Genomic DNA, 15703 nt, shown 5'->3' on the forward strand with positions numbered 1-15703 from the left:
TTTGATAGAGCAACAAGAGTCTAAAAGAGAGATTAAATTTGGATACAGCAGCATGTGGGTAGCTCCATGTGATGATGTCAGAAGCTGATTAGAGCTCGGCAAAGATATCACGCGTTTTAATTTTTCCATTAAGGACCTTCTCTGGGTCTGAAGGTGGACTGATGTTTTTTTATGGCAGAGGGTATTAATATTTTTCTTCATAGCAGGTCGTTGGAACGTGGGAAATGAAGGTATCGGCTTCATTATCTCCTTCGCTACTTAACAATAACGGGAATTGTTACCTTCGCAACTCAAGCAGACTAAGTATGAAGTTGACGAGTTTCAAACTTTTGTTCTTGCAGAATTTTTTAAACGTAACGTTATCCGACGAACAAGTAAACATCGCTTCGATTCTTTTCTTCACGAACAAAATCAGGTGCATCGTAATCAACTTTGATCCGTAAGTGGCATATTTTTTTTTACAGCGCGACACTACTCTTCATACAAGCTTTTCACTGGAATCTATTGTGTCGAGAGAGACGGTATACAGCGTGACCCTATCTTGGCTGCCGAGGCGATATTTAGGAATAGATTACGACGTGGTATTTGGTGTTGGGTTATATAAAGACAGAATTCTTCCTCCTCTACAGTCGTCTTCCTCCTTTAGGAATTTATGGAGCTTAATCGATGTCCTATGCCAGTTTATGATCCGGAAAAAGGCACCATTTCGAGGTCTCCCGAATATCTCGGGAACGATGTGATATTACCATGTTGAGTCGTCAAGGTTGTTCAAGTTCAAATTCCGTGAGGAGCTTGGGGTCGGCAAATCCTCGCCCACTGAATAAATAGGACTCGTCACAGGTAGATAAGGTGGACTATAGGGTTGGAAAATTTATAATTTTCGCAGCTAATATCTTGAAGGGGTTGCCCTAAAAACTCCTTCAATCACTTGCAGAATAAATTCAAATAGCTCGGTTGATCTTTTAATGTAAGAACCTAATACTACAGATACATTATGGGGGTTTTAACTTTTAGCGATAGGATCAAACACAAAACTAGTTTTTGTTTATTTTGATAAACCTTGCGCATTTATATCCCTGTTTTCTGGTAATGGCAGTGATCGTGTGTATATTCTGATTTTATTCTGGAAATAGTCTTTATCTTTAGTTCGCAGTTTAGTAGATCACGTGGACGCGCTCACACGCAACCGCGAACGGCAATAGTATTTAACAGCGTTATCTATTTCAACTCTCCTTCTCACCACCAATATCATAGATATATTTTGTGTTTTCCTCCTTATGGGGAGATGTCGCAAGACGTTATTGCCTACGCAGCGTGGCCCTAATATGGTGTTTCCTGTATGGCTTTGATGTTAACTTTCATTTACTTATAGTACTTGATGCCTCGACGAGTGTTCGTTCAGGGTTTGGATGCGAAAGGAGCTCTAAAACTTAGAGAATGCAATACGTACGAAGACATTAACCAATTACATGCACGAGAAGATACTGGTTGGTATGGCAAAGGAACGACTAAACGGAATCATGACTGACCTAACGTACGATACAGATAACAGACTTCCAGATGCAAATAAGAAATTTTTTGAGGGACTGATGGAAGGAAGGCCTAGAGGGTGAGCTTTAAAATCTGGACCTACGTCTCAAATAAGAAAAAAGGAACTGGAGCTGGAGTTGGACTGTACTGAAAGCATCTGCAGGTAAATCAGTCGTGCCAACTTTCTGACTCATGCCATGTCTTCCAAGTATTGGTCCATGCCATAGAAATAGCTGCTATACTGATCCAGGATAGTACGGTCCCAGATATCAATGCAAAGTAGTTTTGAACAAACTACATCCAACTATAAACTTTATGGTATTCAGTAAATTTTTTATTAAGTAGAGTTAAGTCAACTTAAGGCTCTGGTAGCAAGTCCGTAATAATTATATTCTGACTTACTACCAAGTACCAAAGAATTAACGGAAAATTATAGACTTAAATAAATATCACCCAAGTATGGGGTCTACCGAATTTTGACCAAAATTTGACTTTATCCCCTTGTAACTAACTCAACAGAAATAATGACTTCAAACCATTTGTCGATTTCAAATAGCATCACCCACGTATGAAGCTACGTTGTGTACGATCACGTTTTTACACCTAACATTTACTCTAGCTTACTTTAGTCCATATATGTATAAGTACTACGTACCTTTGTAGATATGTTTTTATTTGCTGGATATGTGAGTTGGTTTTTGGTGGCGATGCACTCACCATTAAACTCATTCATTTACACTTGAAGTTTTTAATTACCATCGCTATGATGTACGAGTCATGTGGGAGTAATGCCGTTGCTGTTGATGACTTGTTGTTGTTGAAGTTGTTGTTATTTCGTTGATGATATTTATGCAGCAACAACCACGACTTTCATTTCTTGAGATTCTTTTGCAGAGTTTACCACACATACATATACAGATCCAATTAAACAAACACATACACACGTATTCATATACAACATACTTTTATTTATGTATTTCCGTATATTTCTAGGTCCTTTTAATATTTTGCGCCCACACTCAAATGAGTATGTTTTCAGTTTACTGTTTGTTTGTTTTTGTATTTGCACCGAGCATGTAGGCTTTTGCTTAACTTAGCGCTCGTTTTCCGCTTGCATACACCAACAAGAAGCCGGCATAAGCACACAGTAAATACGATATGTATGTTTGTATGTGTATGTAGTAATGTTAATACACAAGCTTAAATGCTCGTTAATTGTTTGTGTTGGTTGTATGTATGTGTGCTTTGGAGCACTTGTTAAATTTCACTTTCACTTTGTATGTAACAAAACACTTTTCTTTTACCGTTTGTTTATATGAAGCACTTTTTAATCGTTAATTTAATTGTTTTTAAACATCTTTTTCGTTGGTTGAAAATTTTTTTTGTTTGTTTCAAAGCTAATATTTATTTATTTTTTATCCTTTATTTGTTATGTTTGTTTCACATTGTTTTGTTTAGTAAGAGGAAATGTGGAATTAAAATTTGTATTTTTTTATACTCAGTTGAGCAGAGCTCACAGATTATATTAACTTTGATTGGATAACGGTTGGTTGTACAGGTATAAAAGAATCGAGATTCCATATATCAAAATCATCAGTATCGAAAAAAAAAATTATTGAGCCATGTCCGTCCGTCTGTCCGTTAACACGATAACTTGAGTAAATTTTGAGATATCTTGATGAAATTTGGTATGTAGGTCCCTGGGCACTCATCTCAGATCGCTATTTAAAATGAACGATATCGGACATTTCGAAAAACCGAAAAAGTGCGATAATTCATTACCAAAGATGGACAAAGCGATAAAACTTGGTAGGTGAGTTGAAATTATGACGCAGAATAGAAAATTAGTGAAATTTTTGACAATGGGCCTGGCACCGCACACTTTTAAAAGAAGGTAATTTAAAAGTTTTGCAAGCTGTAATTTGGCATTCGTTGAAGATATCATGATGAAATTTGGCAGGAACGTAACTACTTTTACTATATATGTGCTAAATAAAAATTAGAAAAATTGGATGAAGAACACGCCCACTTTAAAAAAAAATTTTTTTAAAGTAAAATTTTAACAAAAAATTTAATATCTTTACAGTATATAAGTAACTTATGTCAAGATTCAACTCCAGTAATGATATGGTGCAACAAAATACAAAAATAAAAGAAAATTTCAAAATGGGCGTGGCTCCGCCCTTTTTCATTTAATTTGTCTAGGATACTTTTAATGCCATAAGTCGAACAAAAATTTACCAATCCTTGTGAAATTTGGTAGAGGCTTAGATTCTAGGACGATAACTTTCTGTGAAAAAGGGTGAAATCGGTTGAAGCCACGCCCAGTTTTTATACACAGTCCTTCCGCTTGGCCGTTAACGCGATAGCTGAGCAAAAATCGATATATCTTTACTAAACTCAGTTCACGTAGTTATCTGAACTCACTTTGTATTGGTGTAAAAATGGCGGAAATCCACCTATGACCACGCCCACTTTTTCGATATCGAAAATTTCGAAAAATTAAGAAAAAAAAAATGCCATAATTCTATACCAAATACGAAAAAAGGGATGAAACATGGCGCAATTTATAACTTTAGAAAAAAACTTTGTAAAATGGGTGTGACACCTACCATATTAAGTAGAATAAAATGAAAAAGTTCTGAAGGGCGAAATCAAAAGCCCTTGGAATTTTGACAGGCATACTCTTCGTTGTATTACATATATAAATAAATTAGCGGTACCCGACAGATGACGTTCTGGGTCACCCTGGTCCACATTTTGGTCAATATCTCACAAACGCCTTCACATATACAACTACCACCACTCCCTTTCAAAATACTCATTAACACCTTTCATTTGATACCCATATCGTACAAACGCACTCTAGAGTCACCCCTGGTCCACCTTTATGGCGATATCCCGAAATGGCGTCCACCTATAGAACTATGGCTCACTCCCTTTTAAAATACTCTTTGATACCTTCCATTTGATACCCATGTCATATAAACACATTCCAGGGTTACCCTAGGTTCATTTTCCTACATGGTGATTTTCCCTTATTTTGTCGCCATAGCTCTCAACTGAGTATGTAATGTTCAGTTACACCCGAACCTAGCCTTCCTTACTTGTTTTCAAATAATTTTATGGGAATCGGCACAAATTTTATAAGCTCTTTATTGACTCATTTTATTTTTTATCCATTTACTTTTCTGAAAAAATTTTACAAACTTGAAGTTATTGAGTTCGAGACCTGGACCATTGGAAGCTACTATTTAGAACCTATCGATGATTTAACGAAAATGAGAGTCTTGCAAACGATTTTCTAGTAACTTGCCGTGAGCCAGATTTCTGAATCAAAGAACCGGATTCAGAACTCGATGACAATGCAACAGCACAATGAGTTGGAAAGTCCGCAAGATGGCACACTAAACGAAACTATTTCTTAAAATCGTGAGGAATTCGCTTTAGATTTTGAAATATCCTAAATATGAATTAAATGCTTTGAGATTTTCAGCATTCTTCAAAATGCAATGGCGATGCAAGAAAAGCAACGATTGCAATGGAAATAGAATTGGGTTTATATAAATTGTTTTAATTTGAACATTTTTCTTACACAAATTTTAATCTATGTATGTTCCAAGCCTCAGGCGACTATTTTAAACCGCTTCATACATTTTAAACGACTTAGTTTTGTAGCGCGTTTTTTTTTAATCTTACAAACTTTTAAATAATTTCGAACTCATCTGGCGTAACATTCTCGTATATTTACAACAGCGAATAGCAAAACTTAAGCGACAATATTTCTAAAGTTTCGTCAAATAAATCCCTTTTTTTATTTTCAATAATTTATCCAAAAAATTCCTAGAATTTTGTAACCGAATATGAGCAAGCCAATCTCGAAAGCATTATCGAAAAAAATTGTTTAACTCGAGAAAATTTCACGATCATATCGAATTATTTGTTTACAGCTCTCTGAATTTTTTTGGGTATGCCGTCTTGTAATCCAATCAGTTTTAATCTAATAAAGCTCAAGTTACAGGTGTCTCAAAACTCACATTGATTCTTAAAATGTTTTCCCTGAATGGTGTGTCTGACTTCCTTTCATATAAGCAAAAATTCTTCACACTCTTTATGGAGACAAATTTGTAACTTACTTTGGAAAGGGAAATCTCAAAAATCAAATGGAATTATGTGACCTTCAAGTTGTACTTTGCCTTACTAAAGTTGATAGGGCTGTGAAGCAGTATAGTCAAAATAATTCAGAGAACTCCAAATAAAAGTTCAACATTTTCCTGAAGTATTCTCGAATTTTTTTAAATATTGGTTTAATTAAGATTTAGTGATGAGTTTTAATAATGTACAAGCTTTACGCAGACATCAACATAGTCCGGCGAACTAAAACGAAATGGCTGAGTAGGCTAGACCAAGTTATGCGAATGAAATATGACGCTCCGACTAAGGAAGTAATTTTATTGGAACATGCCTATGGAAGAATAGGGAGAGGGCCGCCCCCACTTCGCTGGAAGGACCAGGTGGAAAAAGATTTCAACTCCCTTGGCGTGACCAATTGGCGCCACTTAACCCAGAAGAAGCGACTGGAGGGCCTTGTTGGACGGCCATAACCGTTTAAACTATATAACTATATATATACTAAAATATACCCGCTGGCAAAATTTCATCAGGATATCTCAAAAATTGAGGGACTACCTTACAGATAGACCGAAAGACGGAATGACAGGCATGGCTAAATCAAACCAGATGATCAACCTGATCAGTTGGGTATGCGTTATGGTGGGTCTATCTCTTCTCCTTCAATTACTTAATAGGTCGACAAAGTGTAAGAAGAAAGTTGGAAAAAAAAGAGTTCTATAATCTATATATATGTATGTAAAAAAAACCGAAAGAGAAAAGAAATTGGCTAAATTTATGAAAATAGGAAGTAAGAATAGAAGATAAGAAAGAACTTAAAAAATCATTAATTTTAATTAAAAAGTTGAAATAAACATAGGAAATTAGTGTCTTATAAAAAAATATCTATGTTGTGGCGAATACTAGCAACACTAAGGGGTACTATCATCTCTAAGCCGATGCTAAGAAGTGACTGTATGCACATAATTAAATCAATCATTATGCCTACCCATATGTCGATACGAGCGGCGGAGAAGAGACGCACAAAAACATGCATATATCTTATCTTAGATGCTCACAAACCCACGCGCATATGAGAGGCTGTAGGCGTGCATCTGTAGTTATAGCTGATAAGTTTATAGATGATAAATAACTAGTAAATTCTAGAATAGAAAATCCTAGAAATATGCAACGAGGAAACCAGACAGTATAAAAGGCAGCAACAGTAGAGGCACGACAACCATTTTATTTTTAGCAAGCTATTAGTTGCGAAGTATAAGTGTTATTTTGCATTATTGAATAGTGGAGTTATTTATTGAACAGTGTAGTGATTCGAACGTTATTAGAATGTTGCAAATAAGAGGAATTGCACTAAATTCGTTACAATATTTTACAAGATGCCAAAATCTAAAAATCCTATACGTTGTGATGACTCGGAGGAGATCGGAAAGAAATTAAGGTAAGGACGTACAGTTTTTAATAGAATTTTTGAAAATATTTAGTGATAGAGCGAACCTCAGCAAGGAATACAAAACATTTCTTATGTTTGAAATACTGACACGATTGAAGCTTTATTTTGAAATGGGTGCACAATAGGGCGGGTCGATTTGTGGGGAGGCAAAAAAATCGCCCATTGCTCTGTGAATATGATATTCTAGGGATCATAATAAGAAACTTTGCCGAAGGAACCATACCTCTAAAACGAATTCTGATGTCCCCCCCCCCCCCGCAGGTAGGGGAAAATTTTGAAAAATCCCACTTTTACTCATTTAGAGTGCTCCACTCGAGTCCAAATGTATGACCGACCCCCACTAACTTTGGAAGTCCGACCCACCCATGCCAGTGGCACACCCCCTGGAACCCCCCTGGGGGTTCACCATACAAACATTTCAAATTATTTTATTGCAAATTTTTTTAATTTGTTTATACGTAATAATAAAATGTTACATATGCGCAGTGGTGCATCTCTTTTCAGTTGGTATGAATATGTTTGTGCTGATTTTTTCATGTAAAGTGCAAAACCGGCGATTTTTTGAAATGTTTGTATGGTGAACCCCCAGGGGGGTTCCAGGGCGTGTGCCACTGGCATCGGTGAGTCGGGCCTCCAAAATTAGTGGGGGTCGGTCATACATTTGGACTCGATTGGAGCACTCTAAATGGGTTAAAGTGGAATTTTTCAAAATTTGCCCCTACCTGGAGGGGGGGGGGGGCATCAGAATTCGTTTTAGAGGTATGGTTCCTTTGGCAAAGTTTCTTATTTTGATCCCTAGAATACGATTTTCACAGAGCAATGAGCGATTTTTAAATCGACCCGCCCTAGTGCACAAATATCAAAAATATCAATTATAAAGGGCTAACGGGCAAAAATATACTAAATAAAACGAAAAGATCCACTATAATGACGCAACCTGATAAATATCTGGATTTTAATATTGCACTTGCGTTTGAATGTTAAAATTTTATCTTAATCTGGACCACTGACCACTGGAACACGCCTAACGGTTTCACTTTTGGTATTCTTGTTATATGAAAAGTTTTCCTGAATAGATTGTTTTGAACACATTATTTTAGTCCACCATATTTTATGTTGAGACCTAGTTTTATAATTTTTTTTTTTTTTTATTTGATTATCTTTTCAACAGTATTTTTCACATGCACAGTCTTTTAGTTTGATTAAACAAATTTTTATTTTTTGTTTGTTTTACGGCTAGCTCTTTATTTCATACACATTTCCAAAGTCGTTGACTTAAAGATCTCTTGAACACAATTCGCGCTCCGCCTAGGTTCGTTTTTAGTTATATCAAATTTTGAATGCTGCGCTTCAACCACGCAACTGCGACATTCGTAGCATAGCTTGCAACTGATGACCGAATCGGCGGTTAAGCACGAAGAAGGCAACGGCGCAACGCGACGGCAAAACGCTGCCCACAGCCATCAGGCATTGGCGTTGAATAACCGGGTTTGGGTTAAAGTAGTTTAAGCTGTTGTTGTTATTGTTATTGTTAGCATGCAATATGGCTGCTGGAGGCGAATGAACATGGAAAGCGCAACTAAATGTGAAGAAGGAAGAGGGAAATAAAACGATCAAAAACCAAAAAAAAACAACAAAATTGCATTTTAGATGCGCTACCGACAACTTTCAACCGACCTCACCAGCCCCGTGCCACCATTGACATCGCAATCAAAGACGCCTTTTTCAATCATACACAAACAATAATAATCGCATTGAGTTAAAGAATTGAAAAGCAAACAAATAAAAAGTAACAATGAAACACACAAACATACCAAACTAACTAAAAGATTGTGGAAGCTCCTGAGAAATTGCACGTAGATAGACACGATTGTGAAATGTAAACGTGCTGAAAAAAAGCATTCACGTTCATGTGCGCGTACGCGCTGTAAATGCTGCATTACAATGCTGATGCAGCAGCGCGCTTTCATGAGCTAGGATGTGTGTGTGTGTGTGTGTCGGTGATAAATCAAGAAAACTCGTAGACACGGCGTAAAACTAAACTCACAAAGTGTAGCATTTGAAAGTTTTTTTGGTTTTTGTTTTTGTTGTGCTCTTGTTACGTGCGAGCAATTTTTGCCAGTAACAGCATTCGAAACAACAAACCCAACAAAATACAATACAACTACTAACAAAGTGGTTACAAATCAATCTAACTTAAGGGAACGTTGAGAGGTGCAGAGGGTCGATAGGCAATCCGCGCCAGTTTAAGTCAAGGCAACGCAAACAAAATGCTGAACAATGTCAACACGAAGCGCTGCGCGGCAACATCACGACCAAAATGCGCCAAGTGAAGTGGCGTGCAAAAAAAAACAATGAAGAGACAGCACACAAAGAAATAAAAACGTAAATAATAAACAACAATATAAACGAAAATGGTAATAAGGAACATAAAAAAAAAAAATAAGGAACATAGCGTACAAAATAAACAACCAGAATAAATAATTGTGGCACGTTTGAGGGGTGGAGAAGGAAAAGTGGTGCACAGTGGAAAATGTGAAACAAATTTGACAGGAGCATTTTCACAATGAAATGACACTTCCGTATCAAAGTATTAGACGAGGCACCAAAAAAACTTTTGTGGCAATGTGGTGTGAGGTGCATATTGATTTCCGAAATCAGTATATGACACCTCTGCATTCTCGCTAACAATCATTCACATTGGATGGCACTGTAGGCTTCAAACACTTTTCGGAGAAAAGAGAAGCAAGTTCAGTACACCCGGAGGTACGGAATATCAAACACGCCCTGGAGGGAAGAGAGTAATAAAATATAAATAAAGACAGTAATTGAAGCACGAAATAAGATCAATTTGGTGCGATAGTAGCTAGATTTTCTCTAGTTCGAAAATCCACAACCTGAGTTTTTTAAACTTTTTTTTCAACTTATCGAGCTCTAGCAGCACTTTTAGTTCCCCCAGCGGGTTAGGGGGCATAGAATATACCCACAACAGGTATGCCTGTCGTAAGAGGCGACAAAAATAATAAAGGAATTGCCAGCGCAATAAATAACTTCTTCATCCCAATTGTCAACCTCATATGCCAATGGCGAAACCTGTTTACTTAACAGCCGAGGATTTGGCGACCCCAAGTTCTTCAGAGATCCAGAGGGTGGGAGTGCGGTATGGCCTGGAAGGTTTCATGTGGTCATATTATGGCGATGTTCGGGCGAGTACTTTAATGGTGCTTTTTACCAGAATGTACCGTATCTGCATCCGACAAAGGACCATCAACATCGATAACACTAAGGCCTTCGGGGAGTATCCTTTTTGCTACGACAACAGCACTTTTAGTTCAACCCACAAACAACAAATTATATATAAAGCTACACTTTTTACTACATACCTCTTTGTATGTCCTGAACAACAAGTTCACTATACCAACTATACAAACTATACGCCCTAGTATATACGCTGTGGCAAAATTACTTATTCTTGTGAAGTGTATTCAATCATTGCAAAAGTTTTTAAAAACGAAGATGAAAATTTCGCTAATTCAATCAAAATTTAATAGATCGTCATCATATCTGAATGTTGAAATTTCCAAATATTTAAATCTCTAGGCAGCTTTGTAAAATACGTTATTTTAAGAAATTTCAATATCAGAGCCGTACTTTTGCGGAGCATTCAAATTATTTAATTTTAAGGGAATACTTTTTACTTTACTTGTCTTCATTCGTTGGAGCAGCTGCAAAATCTGAAAAAAAAAAAAATAAAAATTAATGTGTGGCATTGTTTCTATATCAAATTCCAGATTTTCACTTCTGCACTGTGATAAACACTAAAAAAGCAGTAATTATACCTTTCATGAAAATGAAATGCTATATTAATTTCGTCACGAAACCCAAAATTGTAAGCCCTTAAAGGAAAATAGATAGACCCACCATTAAGTATACCGAAATAATCAGGATGAAGAGCTGAGTTGATTTAGCCATGTCCGTCTGTCCGTCTGTCTGTTTGTATGCAAACTAGTCCCTCAATTTTTGAGATATCTTCATAAAATTTGGTGAGCGGGTGTATTTGGGTGTCCGATTAGACATTTGTCGAAACCGGCCGGATTGGACCACTATAGCGTATATGCTCCCTACAACCGATTTTTCAGAAAAAGAAGATTTTTGTCCTATCTTCCTCAATTTAACAGATTGAAGCTTCAAACTTCATCATATAATTTCGTATATTGCACATATAGTTGTCTGAAAAAATCATTTAGATCGGTGGTATATATAGTATATATCTCATACAACCGATTGTTCAGATAAGAAATTGGGCAATTTATTCCCCATTCACATTTCACCAAACGCTTACGTATATAGCATATATTGCAGTCATAGAGATCGGTAGTATATATATTATATACCCCATATAAGCTGTCATTTTTGCCCCTTTTTTACGGTTAGAAGCTTCAAAATTCATCAGATGGTTACGTCTACGTCATATATTTTTGAAATACGCGATTCGAAGTCATATCTTTTACAAGCAGACCACAAAAAACCTGAAACTTTGCATCCTCACACAAAGTACCTACCTATATTATTTTTTATTTTATATTTATCTTAAAAATCGTTTAGGTATGTACATCTGTTCACTATATATTTCTTATTTTATACATCCGATTATTTGAAGATTACAAACGGGATAGATTATTGTTCAGCCCCATTTATGAAAGGTATGAAGTCCTGTCCCGTCCCTACTTGTTTTTTATTCAGGTAATGATATACTATATATATATATGTGACTTTATTCTAACATTATTTTAAATTTTTTTTATACATGGCTCGAATATAGGGTGCCAGTTTTAGGAAAAGCCGAAAATGGCCTGATAGGTCAATAACTTCTTGGGGCGAATTTTGCCCAGAATGAATACCATTACGACAATGTATCACTCAATGAAATCAATGATCACAAAAGTTAAGTCATAAAGAAACTAATTTCGACGGTTTTGTAGGTTGCTGAAACAAAATATGTTTGAATTCCTATATCTCGACGAAAGTCTCCGAATCTGGGCTTAGATTTTCAACTTGTATTGGTGATACGCTTTAGTGGGTATGTCACCAACAGTTTTTGGCCCAACATATTTTTCATTATAAGAGAAAAAATGTATTTTGTATCGATGCTTTAGTTATTTTTCTAGTTCGGGCCCCGAAAACGCTTGGTCACAAACAGGGGCTGTGCGACACCCATTTTTATGAAATTCTGCTTTCACTACACCAAAAGGAAAGTAGGAATGATATAACAAAATTTTTTGCTGAAATGTTTTTTGTTGTCACCCTAGAAATACTCCCAACAGATTAAGGGTAATGTTACGGAGCTAAGCAATGTTTCGCGGAATAAAAATTCGTGACACTCTTAACTGCTGTGGAAACGGTCTTTTGTTAACCCATAGAATCTTCGGGTCTGGGGATTTTAGTCGCTTCCACCACCATATCAATAGGCATGTCCACCGTGGAAATATTCTAAGGCCCTTAGCCCAAATTCTTTAAGTGAAATTCTTATTAAAATCGTCTTCGATCTTTTTCACAATATTTTATATAAATTTGGGCATGGTCTTCAATCGATTTCACACATTCTTCTCAAGCACATTCCATTATGAGAACAATGATTTTCATATGATAACTTTAACGATTTCTGATCAAAGGATAATATTTTATTAAATTGATTTTATCAGAACTGTGCAGTTGCACGACCTCTCTTGAAAGGCTCTATATATATTAAAAGGGAATTGGAAGTTTAATTTGCACATTAGCCTAGATTTAAATAATAGATTACCTGAACTGGTCAATCTACCGAAAGCTGTTACTTTTCCTACATGAATTACCACAACTGGTTACTCTTCCGAAACCGGTTATCTGAACTGGTTACTCTTCCGGAGGTGGTTACTTTCCACGAACGGGTTATTTGAGTTGTTTTCTTGGTTTCTCAATAATTTAGTAACATTTAGGTCATAGTTCATAGGAGAGCTATTTGAATTAATGTGCTATGCTATGCTGAGTCCATGTTTCTAGCTATACATCGATGACGCCGCGCTGAAAGCTGCGAACTGCATCATGCAAAATTGTACAGTTGAACGAACAAAATGAAATGAGTGAAAAAGTTGAAATTTTGAAAATGTTTTGAAAACGTATGAAGTCAGTAGCTCTTCACAATTTTTTTGGAGAAAGCAGGTTTTATTTTTAATAATTTTTAACGATTCTGGATAAACTCACCAACTCCCCTTTTCATTTACAACCATGTGTAGAAGTCGTCCCTTATACCATCAGTAAACAAATAATTAATTGAGTTAAAATCGGAGTTGGCAGCTTTCACACCAACGTCGACGATATCATTAAACCAAATTCATTTTCAGATTTACGTTGACGAGATTTTGCAATGGCGAAGAAATTGTTTTATAAATCCCATTGATTGCTTCAGTTTATTGCTATTTAGTCGCTTTAAGATTACATGTTTATTATTTTGTGTTGATGTTTTTTTTCTTCCTTTTTTTGTTACTGTGTTTCTTGAAACTAAGGCATATATTCACAATAAAGTGTGGGTGAAAAGAATAAGCAAAAACAACAAAAAGTAAAGAAATACGTAGCAAAATAGATAAAGAAACAAAAAAATCGTATTTCTACAACCAGCACAACGAAATCTTCGTCATCATCTAACACTCATACCACTGCATAAACACACACACGCATACCCAATACACATCTATACTCAAATTGAAATGCATAAAAATGCACGTTTAAGCGATAAACGAATTGGCCGATGGCGACAGCAATGCAACGGAGCATACGAGCTAACCACGAATGATGCAGCGCAGCGCAGCAAAGCCACTGCAACGAAAAAAAAATTATGATCTCTTAACGAACACACACCGAAACATATTATACCTATTCGTAGTCGACAAAAAAAAATATTCAAATACACATATTTTTAGCATTTTTACCAATACGCCGTCGGTATTTTTTGACACACACGACGTTTGTAAGCGAGTCCTTTTTCACACGAAAGTAACGCAAAATTTCACGAAATGGTTCACTGCATCAACCGACCAAGTGAATTTTGTGAACCGCCAACGTTGAGTCACTCTCAATAACTGATTTTTAGAGCTGAAAAGCGAAATGTGGCTAGCCAAAGTTTATTGTTGGGCGCAGTCTTTTCGTGTCTATGCTTTAACCACCCGCCAAATACGAAGCTTAGCGTAAGGCATACACGAAGGGATATAACGCGCTTAGCCTCGCATCAAGCGTTGTTGGTGATGCTTTGAAAGATGTGAAATATAACGAGAGCAACCAAGAGGCAGGCTGTGCGAGAGAGCTTTTGTGCGTATGTTTGAGTGTGTTGATGTTTTATGATGCTGCGTATTAATTTATATTTGCTCTCGCTATAGATTTGCGTATGTATTGGCGTTCACTGCTGGTGGCTGAGCGTATTTTTTGCTGCTGGTTCTTCAGAATAGAATATTAGGGACAGGGAGCTGAATGTTACGTATACGCAGTGTTGGCACATGATGAGTTATTGGTTTTAGTGTTAATCAAAAATTTTCAAATAGGAGATACATTCCACACCTGTTTAATTATGTTTATTATTTTTAGTGACTATCAGTTTTATAAATGATTTTCCTGTGCATATATTTAATGATTGATTACTATTATTTTCATTTGTTAATGACTATTTTATTATAGCTTTTAGGATAATTAAAATTGATAAAATATAGTCAAATAGTAAAAACTTCGAGTGTATTTTTGCCCTGAATAGCCTCTCAGCCTTAACAGCTGCCGTGCGAGTCGAAAAAATGAAGGAGCAGCACAACATAAATTACAAGAAAAGCACGACCAATTTCCGCCTTCCAAGCAAAGAAAACTTGTTTGTTTTTAGACCGAAAAGTTATAATGTAGCTTGGTTCATTGGTTTCAATAGGCGGACTGCTCCATATAAATTCGGAATTATCTTGACTCATCACTTGTCAGAAATTTGCAAACTAATCGTGGTTAGTTCTATGACACCTTCAGTAGACTTTCTCGCTCCACATTTGGCTAATTCCAACTAACGAAAAACTCATATTTATGCGGTTTTCTAGTGGTCCTCTGCTGCAAATAGTCTCATGCAAATCGATGACAGATTTGATGTTTCCTTTTATGCAAAAATTCGGTTTTGGAATTTGAGGATGAGTTAATCGAACTTGATGTGGTTAGGAATTCACCGACTATCTTTGGAAAAGGCTTGGGATCTCCTCATTGTTTCTCAGACAGTTTTACATGTTTTCTTAATAGTTGTTGCCATAAATTCTGAATATTTTCATAAAGTGGGCGAAGATGTTCCCTTATTTGCCTGGAAGGCAGAACTGCATGTTGCAGCTACCTTTTGAAATGCCCTATTTTACCGAAAGTCCCTATTATAAATTCCACTTCGTTCCTTTGTGTTGTGCATTTTAGCCTCACTTAGCAAATTATACTCAAGTGTCGTGAGGAGACATCATGTCGCAGCTCCGAGAACAGCATAGGCCACCTGCAGATTATGTCGGGGACAATACCAAGCCACCACAGCTGGTTCTACATATTGGATAGAACAGA

The 15703-nt window shown here is 36.3% G+C and overlaps 1 protein-coding gene across 3 annotated transcripts in view; it reads right to left on the bottom strand.

The window, feature by feature from the left end:
* Positions 1 to 14204, bottom strand: part of DIP-gamma (Dpr-interacting protein gamma) — a 229466-nt gene extending 215262 nt beyond the window's left edge. For 2 of the 3 annotated variants that reach the window (XM_067778388.1, XM_067778386.1), the window contains exons 1-2: positions 14021 to 14189; positions 2186 to 2950 (exon numbers count right to left, since the gene is read on the bottom strand). The gene's annotated coding sequence lies outside the window, so the exon portion shown is untranslated. Of the gene's footprint in view, positions 1 to 2185; positions 2951 to 14020 lie in introns of all 3 variants that reach the window. The other variant, XM_067778387.1, reaches the window with a different exon arrangement.
* Positions 14205 to 15703: the final 1499 nt, after the last annotated feature.

The sequence above is a fragment of the Eurosta solidaginis genome, chromosome 1 (genome assembly GCF_040869045.1).
Source record: "Eurosta solidaginis isolate ZX-2024a chromosome 1, ASM4086904v1, whole genome shotgun sequence".
NCBI lineage: Eukaryota > Metazoa > Arthropoda > Insecta > Diptera > Tephritidae > Eurosta > Eurosta solidaginis.